Source organism: Scylla paramamosain, chromosome 12, assembly GCF_035594125.1.
Source record: "Scylla paramamosain isolate STU-SP2022 chromosome 12, ASM3559412v1, whole genome shotgun sequence".
NCBI lineage: Eukaryota > Metazoa > Arthropoda > Malacostraca > Decapoda > Portunidae > Scylla > Scylla paramamosain.
In genome coordinates, this window is record NC_087162.1 from 18,040,448 (window position 1) to 18,047,947 (window position 7,500).

Sequence of the window (7,500 nt, forward strand, 5' to 3'; positions counted from 1 at the left end):
AGAGAGAGAGAGAGAGAGAGAGAGAGAGAGAGAGAGAGAGAGAGAGAGAGAGAGAGAGAGAGAGAGAGAGAGAGAGAGGGAGAGAGAGAGAGAGAGAGAGAGAGAGAGAGAGAGAGAGTACAGCTATTTATAAATTACCAAAGATTTTCTTTCATCAATTCTTCATATATTTCATTTTTAAGGGAGGGAGGGAGGGAGGGAGGGAGGGAGGGGAGGGAGGGAGGTAGGGAAAAAGGGAGGGAGGGAGGATTAAATGAATACACCATTAAAACTATAAATAACAAATAAAAGAGACAGAAGTAAAGGAAAAGAGAAAGAAAATATGTGTAGATTATCAAAATAAGAAGACACCTAAGTTTCCTCAAGTAAATTTTGCCCCAAGACATTCTCAATTTTCCGCCAAGACACCTCAAGATTTCTCCTTAAAACACTTACTTGCCTGTGATAAATCGAAAGGTTATGTTATGTTGTGCTGAATATTGTTACGTTACAATGGTTTATTTATATTTTGGTTTGTTTTGTTTACTTTGCTTTCCTTTGATTAAGTTACGTTAGCTAAGATTAGGTTTGCTTAGGTTAGATTTAGCTGCGTTATGTTAGATTAAATTAGGTTAGGTTAGGTTAGTGTGTTTTGTTAGGTTAGATTGGTTATGTTAAGTTAGGTTAGGATAGGTTAGGCCCAGGTTAGGTCTCGTTAGACCAGGTTAGGTAAGGTTAGGTTAAGCTAGATTAGGTAAGATTAGGTTTAGATAACTTTGGTTATCCTAGGTCGTTACGTAATGTTAGGTTTTGTGTATGTTATGCTGGGTTATTTTATATAGGTACGTCAGGTCTGGTTAGGTTAAGTTAGGTTATTTTATATTAGGTACGTGAGGTATGGTTAGGTTAAGTTAGGTTGAATTAGGTTTGGTGAGGCTGGCGAAACTTACAACTTGGAAAATCATTTTCGGTGAAACTTTCATGGACGAATTCTGGCGGGTGGAACTTATATAGAAGAGAACACAGGAGTTAAAATGGGACACTAGAAAGAGTGTTGCAAATAGTGTGACGATAAAAGCAGGGAAGGGGGGCAGGACAGCGACACCATATGCAGGGAAGAACAGTGCAGCATTGCGACTCAGCCTGGTTTAGGAGAGGAGCTTGAGGGCTCCTGTAAACCTTGAACTGACTCTTTTAGCATTCTTTCCCTTTATCTTTTATGGGAAGAAACAATTAAAACGCTTTTTTTTCCCTTTTCTAAATGTGTTTTTTTGTCCTTGGGTGTTGCTCCCTGCATAAAAATAAAAAAGAGAAGAGGAGTGTGTAGTATATAAAATCATAGCAAGAAAACTGCAGGAACTGAGACAATAACGGATGGTATGGCAGTGATACGAGGGAAATCTCCAGGAGCAACATTGAAACAAAGAGTGCGGAGTATGTAAAGTTGCAGCGGAGGAGGAAAAGCAGCGGCATAATGTACGATGCAGCCTGTCCTGTGGTTCTATACAGGGTACGGCAAATGCAGCATGAACGGCTATAAAACACTCTGGGAAAAAAGGTGAGCTGTGGCTCCGGGTGTAAACCCGGATCAGTGAAAGCCAGTGTGGAGATGGAGAAATGAAGACAAGGAGCAGAGCGGGTGAAGAATGGAGGAGAAAATATAAGAAAATATAAATTAAGTAACAAAAAGCGGAACTTCGAGATAAAGAAGATGAATAAAGATGCAGTTTTTTTTATGCGTAAAGAGGTCGCCCAAGGGCACAAAAAAAGGAAACACCCGCAATTTAGCCGGGTAGCGGCGGGGAACATATTTACGGTCCCTTTGTCTCTTTTACCGCGCGATATTTCTGAAAAGCTATGTGTGGTTTCGTGAGGAGTAACTTAAACACAGGAGTGTTTTTATGTCTCTATTGTAGAAATATTGCTACACTGGTATACAGTTAACGATACAATCAACACTGCACACCGCCCTCCACAACTAGGATAACGAGAACGGAAGAAGGGGAACCTTGCCCGCACCGTGTAACGCAGCCACGCCTGCGTTGGCGGCTACATGCGAGACCACGACTCGCCGCCCACAATCGCCACGCCCTACCTGCCGCGTGGCTGATGGAGGGGTCATCAAGTTGACTGTAGGAATATCATTTAGTTAGATAAGACAAACAAAGACAACACCTAGTACAACGCACATATCCTACACACACATACTAGCTACGCCTGGTAGCCACATTCATACCCACAAGGTACCAGTTGCACACAGACTGTACGACAGGATATACACACGCTAGAAAAGAGCCAGAATTACTGTGTCCCTTGTAGACGGCATAAGAACAATATAGTGTTTGTCTCTCTCTCCTGGACTTTACTTCAAGCCCTTTACGGTGACAGCCCTAGGAGACGCGAACTACATCCCGACCTACATGGTGTAGTGAGTAATCCACATTGACTAGTACCTAAAATAACACTACCACTACATGAAAACTATTTTTTTACTAAAGGGATTGATAATGATGCTACAGCTCTGTTATTTAACAAAGAGATCAACTCTTAAAAAGTTACTTTATATACTACTCTTCATTAGAAGGGATTGCTTAACGTTAGAATAAGGTAAATCTCTCGTTGCGTGCTGCCACCAGCAGCTACAAACATGCAACAGATACCCGTCACCCAGCTCTTTTCTTGGCCGGGGAGAGGAGCAAGGAAGAAAAAGAGGAAAACAACCCAACCCAACCCGCCCAACAGCCCCTCCAGAAAAAAAAAAAAAAAGAGAAGAGCCCAAAATAGAGGCTAATCTAGTATCAACCACAGCCCGACACTTCTCTCGTCTAGCAGGTCAAGTCATAGGGAAGGGGAAACAGAAACAGCGCCAGAGTTTTCCAGTAAAATGGATGAAAGTGTGAAGTTAGTGGTTAACAATTGCATTTGTGAGATGGACGGCAAAGGAGTGAGAAAGTAGTCTTGAGCAGCGAGGCCGTGGGCGGGGAGAAGATCTGCAGCTTCAGAGAGAAGAGGTAATGTGAAGGAAGGATAGAATATACTTGTATGAGTAAATATGATTCATGAAAAGGTAAAATATAGACAGAGAAGCGGCTAGAGGAAATACAACAAAAGAATACACTATGACATGACAAAAGACTCTAGAGATAATAATAAAAAAAACCAGTCACTGTAAGATCAATGCGAGAACTAATGAGCAGAACAGAGAAATAAAAGAAAGAGACGGCAGGGAAAAGAAAGGGTGAAAAAAAAACTGTTACCCATCAATGCACCAGAATCTCTAGAGGCACAAAGGATACATACAAGACAGAGAAACAGGTGATTTCAAGTAACTTCCAATACAACTCGAGTGAAATGCTGGAGGGAGGATACAAAGCGGAGAATGTGATCAGACTAGGAAGGAAGGGAGAAGATAAAACAAGATCAATCTTAATCTCCCTGCACCAGAAAAAGTTATACAAGTTTACATGTTCAACGTCACAAGCAAATGAGGAATGAAGAATGTCAGAGTAGCAGTGAATACAATAATGAACAAGTAAAGAGAACAGGAAGGAATACAAGCAAGGGAAAGTGTTAAAAAGGGAAGAGAGGATGCAAAGAGATACGTAAGTAGCGAAAATTCCGGCAGGAGTTAAAAAGGAAGAGGGAGAGAGAAGAAAAATGAAGATATAGAAGGGGAGGGAGAGTATAAATGGAGGAGGAAATGAACAAGACAGGGAAAAATAAGAAATGTAATGGAGGGAAAGTGAATCAGTATTTAAATGTCACCAGCACGAGCTCATGATAACAGTTACGTTCCTCATTTTCAAAGATAACACAATAACATTCAAGATTTATGGCCATGACAGTCTTCAGTGTTATTCACGTTTGTGCATCTATCAATCTAGCCTGTGTATCTATCAATCTATCTTGTGCATCTATCAATCAATCTATCCTGTGCATCTATCAATCTATCCTGTGCATCTATCAATCTATCCTGTGCATCTATCAATTTAGCCTGTGTTTCTATCAATCTCTCCTGTGCATCTATCAATCTATCCTGTGCATCTATCAATCTATCCTGTGTATCTATCAGTCTATCCTTCTGTGTGTATATCAGTCTATTCGTCTTTTGTATCTATCAGTCTATCTTCCTACATGTAAAAAACAGGCATAGAATCATCGTGTTTGGGTACGCGGGAAAACTATTCAAGACTCGCATCTTCTTTCTCTGCCAGGCTAAGATTTATGGACGTATTCATGACCCTTTGTAGCTGCTGCCATCACCATGCAAATACCAGCCCAGCAAAAGCGCCGCCTGCATTACCGTGGCGCTGAGGGGCGTGTTCAGGGGCGGAGAGGGTGTGTGGGAGGTGTTATAAACCCTACTAGTACTGCGACATTGGTTTCATTACATCCCGGACATCACTGCAGCGTTTTCTTAAAGTTGGCATGATATTTTTCTGTACATAAAAGGGACCCCCTGCAAAAAAAAAAAAAAAATCTAATTACTGATCCACCACAAGTGTGCCTTATTTTATATATGGAGACCAGCAGTCTGTGATTCCGTGGATTTGGAAAGTTAATCTGTAATACTGAATGAGTTAAGGGAAAATGGTATCGCAGCTTTGTATCGGCACTCAATTATTTCTTTATTACACTGCATGTTCCTCGTTCCCGCAGTGTGGTGTCCGTTTGCTTCACGTGTGCAGCTTGAAAGAGAAAAAAGTGCAGTGATGGCGTTGTCCAGGCCTCAGCACCAACATTTGTATGCACAGGAAGCGATTGGGAAATGCACCTGCTGCCTGTTGACCTTGATGTGATACTATTTCTGTTTGGCGTACTGTATCAAGTTGCTTCATCTTCAGTCCTTGTTTATGGATGATGTTGACCAAACCACCTCACAGTTTTGCAATGCCGTTCAGGGAATCCACAACTAGACAGTTAACAAGTGGTAATGCTCATGGAAACAATTCAGCTAACTGCTTTCTTTTCTAAGCACCAGTAATTCCTCCTGTAAAATTCAATGAGATCTAATTATAATGGATAACAAGAGTGGGGTACACACCCCCTCCTGTGTGTACTCTTATTGCTGAGACCCTAAGTGCAACCCTGACCTGACCTGGCGACTATAAATGCGTGTACATGTAGTGTTGATTATCAGTCATTCTCATGCGTTATAGTTATAATTTATTTGTGATATGAGATCATCCAGCAACCGTCAGGACACCCTCACTACCCTCATCTGGGTCACGAGGGGAACGACTGCTTTACCGGCCCCTCACATGACAAAGTATCTTGGTGCAGCGGCAGCCTCCTCGCGTCAGGAAACACGCCTGGCATCCAATACTTCGTGTCGCAAAAATTGAATTGACAAATTGCTTCAACAGGAATGCAGCCTACTTAGAATATTTCCAAGAGGTGATTGCTTAATACTACAGGTCAGTAATTATTGCACTCCCTTCCTCAGTGTTTTTGTTTTCCTTCAGTCTTTGTCGTCTGACGTGCCAAGGATCTCACATTCGTCAGGCTTTGTGAAGAAAACTGTCAGCAGATGAGGGGATCTGAGACCGAGGGGAAACACTAAAGACAGTGGAAGGGCACAGCAGGTTATTCAACTTATGACCTCGATTGTACCATGCATAATTCATTGCCCTTTCAAATATTTCACGTGAATACGTATAATGAACGATGAATACAAACACACTATCGCCATTGGCAAATAAAATTACTCTAAATCAACCTCTGATAAAATGAAACTAATGAGTTATACATTACGAAACAAAACAAAAGTAAATAAAAATGATAATAAAGAAATAAGTAAATGAAATAGATATACAAATAAATACAATAAAATAAAGAAAATAAAGAAAAATATTAAAATGAACATAATACACCAAGCTTTATGAAATTATATGAAAAGAAAAAAAAATTTCATTCATGTCAACGAGTCACATCTGGTCTGCTACCTGGCTAACTACATAACACCAACCATCGCGAACAACTCCTCCACACAGAGGCATCTAAGGTCTTATGGCTCATCTGGCCTTGCAGGTAACGGGCGAGGGACTTTACATCGGTATAGGCCATTTACGCCTTAACCCAGTGTGACTTCTCAAGTTAAATAAAATGTTGTGCTGCAGGTTCAGATATAATTTCAAGGCACCACTGACAACAAAAGGAGGCGAATGATGGAATAGAATAAAATCATCTAGTACCTGTGATTTCATTTGACTCTAGATTGTTTAAGGTGACTCAAATGAAGTAAGTGGTGCGCTGTCGGGTAGTAAAGAGTTAACAAGTGAAATGTCAAGAGGCAGAATAACCTTATTACCCAACACAACATACTCCATACGCCACACAGAGCCTAAACACACGGCATAAACTGTACACGTGAATAAACAGACTTCTCGGGACCAATACACCGAGGAAGCAAAGCGCCTCCCAACCTACGCAATCTTTCGGCCTATACTAAAAATGGGCGAGAATACTAATGGCGGAAGAGGATCGTGAGTGGGGGAGGATGGGGGGGGTGCATAATGCTATCTAATTCCGAATTCGTTTCCAGTGAGCTCTTTGGGAATGGCTTGCAACTCTACTCAGCCTCCCATTCCCTGATGGATGGAGTCCCTATGGGTGCTCCTCTGCTCTACTCTACTCCACGCTACTCTGTCCTACTCTCCGTCACTGCCGCACGTCCTATTAATATAATGTGGCTCTAATCTCATCCCATCACAAATATCACAGCCACTCAGTCAAGCAGTACACGCAATAATCATTCTCCTAATAGCATCTCTTACCTCTTATGAGTGGCTCTCAACACGCCAATTGTATAAATATAAATCCGGAGTCCGGCCACGGGGCATTCCGGGTACGCATCGCGATGAGAAAATTACGATACGAAGACAAAATGGATACAAAGGAACAGGATGTGTTGAGGAGTGTAGGAGTGAAATACAACACAAAGGAATACAAAAGAAAGCATACAGCAACATACTCGTTCTTTCATATCCTTTGATCCCCCGCTTGACTGTTTAATAATAGATAAATTAGAACTTTGAACACGATGGGTTGCCGTGACAAGAGGTAGGAGTGAAGTAAAAGGGAACACAAAAAGAATACAAAGGAAAGTCAACTAACATACCTTCGTGCCTGTGAGTCCCCGCTTGGCTGTTTAATGATGAAGAAAATGGAAGTTTGAATGGGTTGGCTTGCCGCGATGAGTCGAGTGAAATACAAGGTAATACAAAAAGGAATACGAAGAACACACAGCAACATATATTCATACCTTTGGGTCCACGCGTGGCTGCTTGATTTGAAGAAAATGGAAGTCTGAATAGGAAGGGTTTGCCGCGGCTGGAGTAGGAACATCTACGTGGAGCACTGCCAGATTCTGAGAGAAAGACATAGAATTGAATGAAAACGGTGTGACCATCGACGAACATATACACGAACAAACTGCCTCACACGAACAATAGATGGCGTTGATGTAGAGGCGCATCGCTTTCGTGTATTGCACGTACGAGTATGTATACTGACAAATAG

General features: G+C 41.6%; 1 long non-coding RNA gene across 1 annotated transcript in view; it reads right to left on the reverse strand.

The window, feature by feature from the left end:
* Positions 1 to 1,664: 1,664 nt before the first annotated feature.
* LOC135105438 (uncharacterized) overlaps positions 1,665 to 7,500 on the reverse strand; it is a 145,115-nt gene continuing 139,279 nt past the window's right edge. The window contains exons 3-4 of the long non-coding RNA XR_010270842.1: positions 7,244 to 7,348; positions 1,665 to 2,109 (exon numbers count right to left, since the gene is read on the reverse strand). This is a non-coding gene — a long non-coding RNA (uncharacterized LOC135105438). The remainder of the gene's footprint in view (positions 2,110 to 7,243; positions 7,349 to 7,500) is intronic.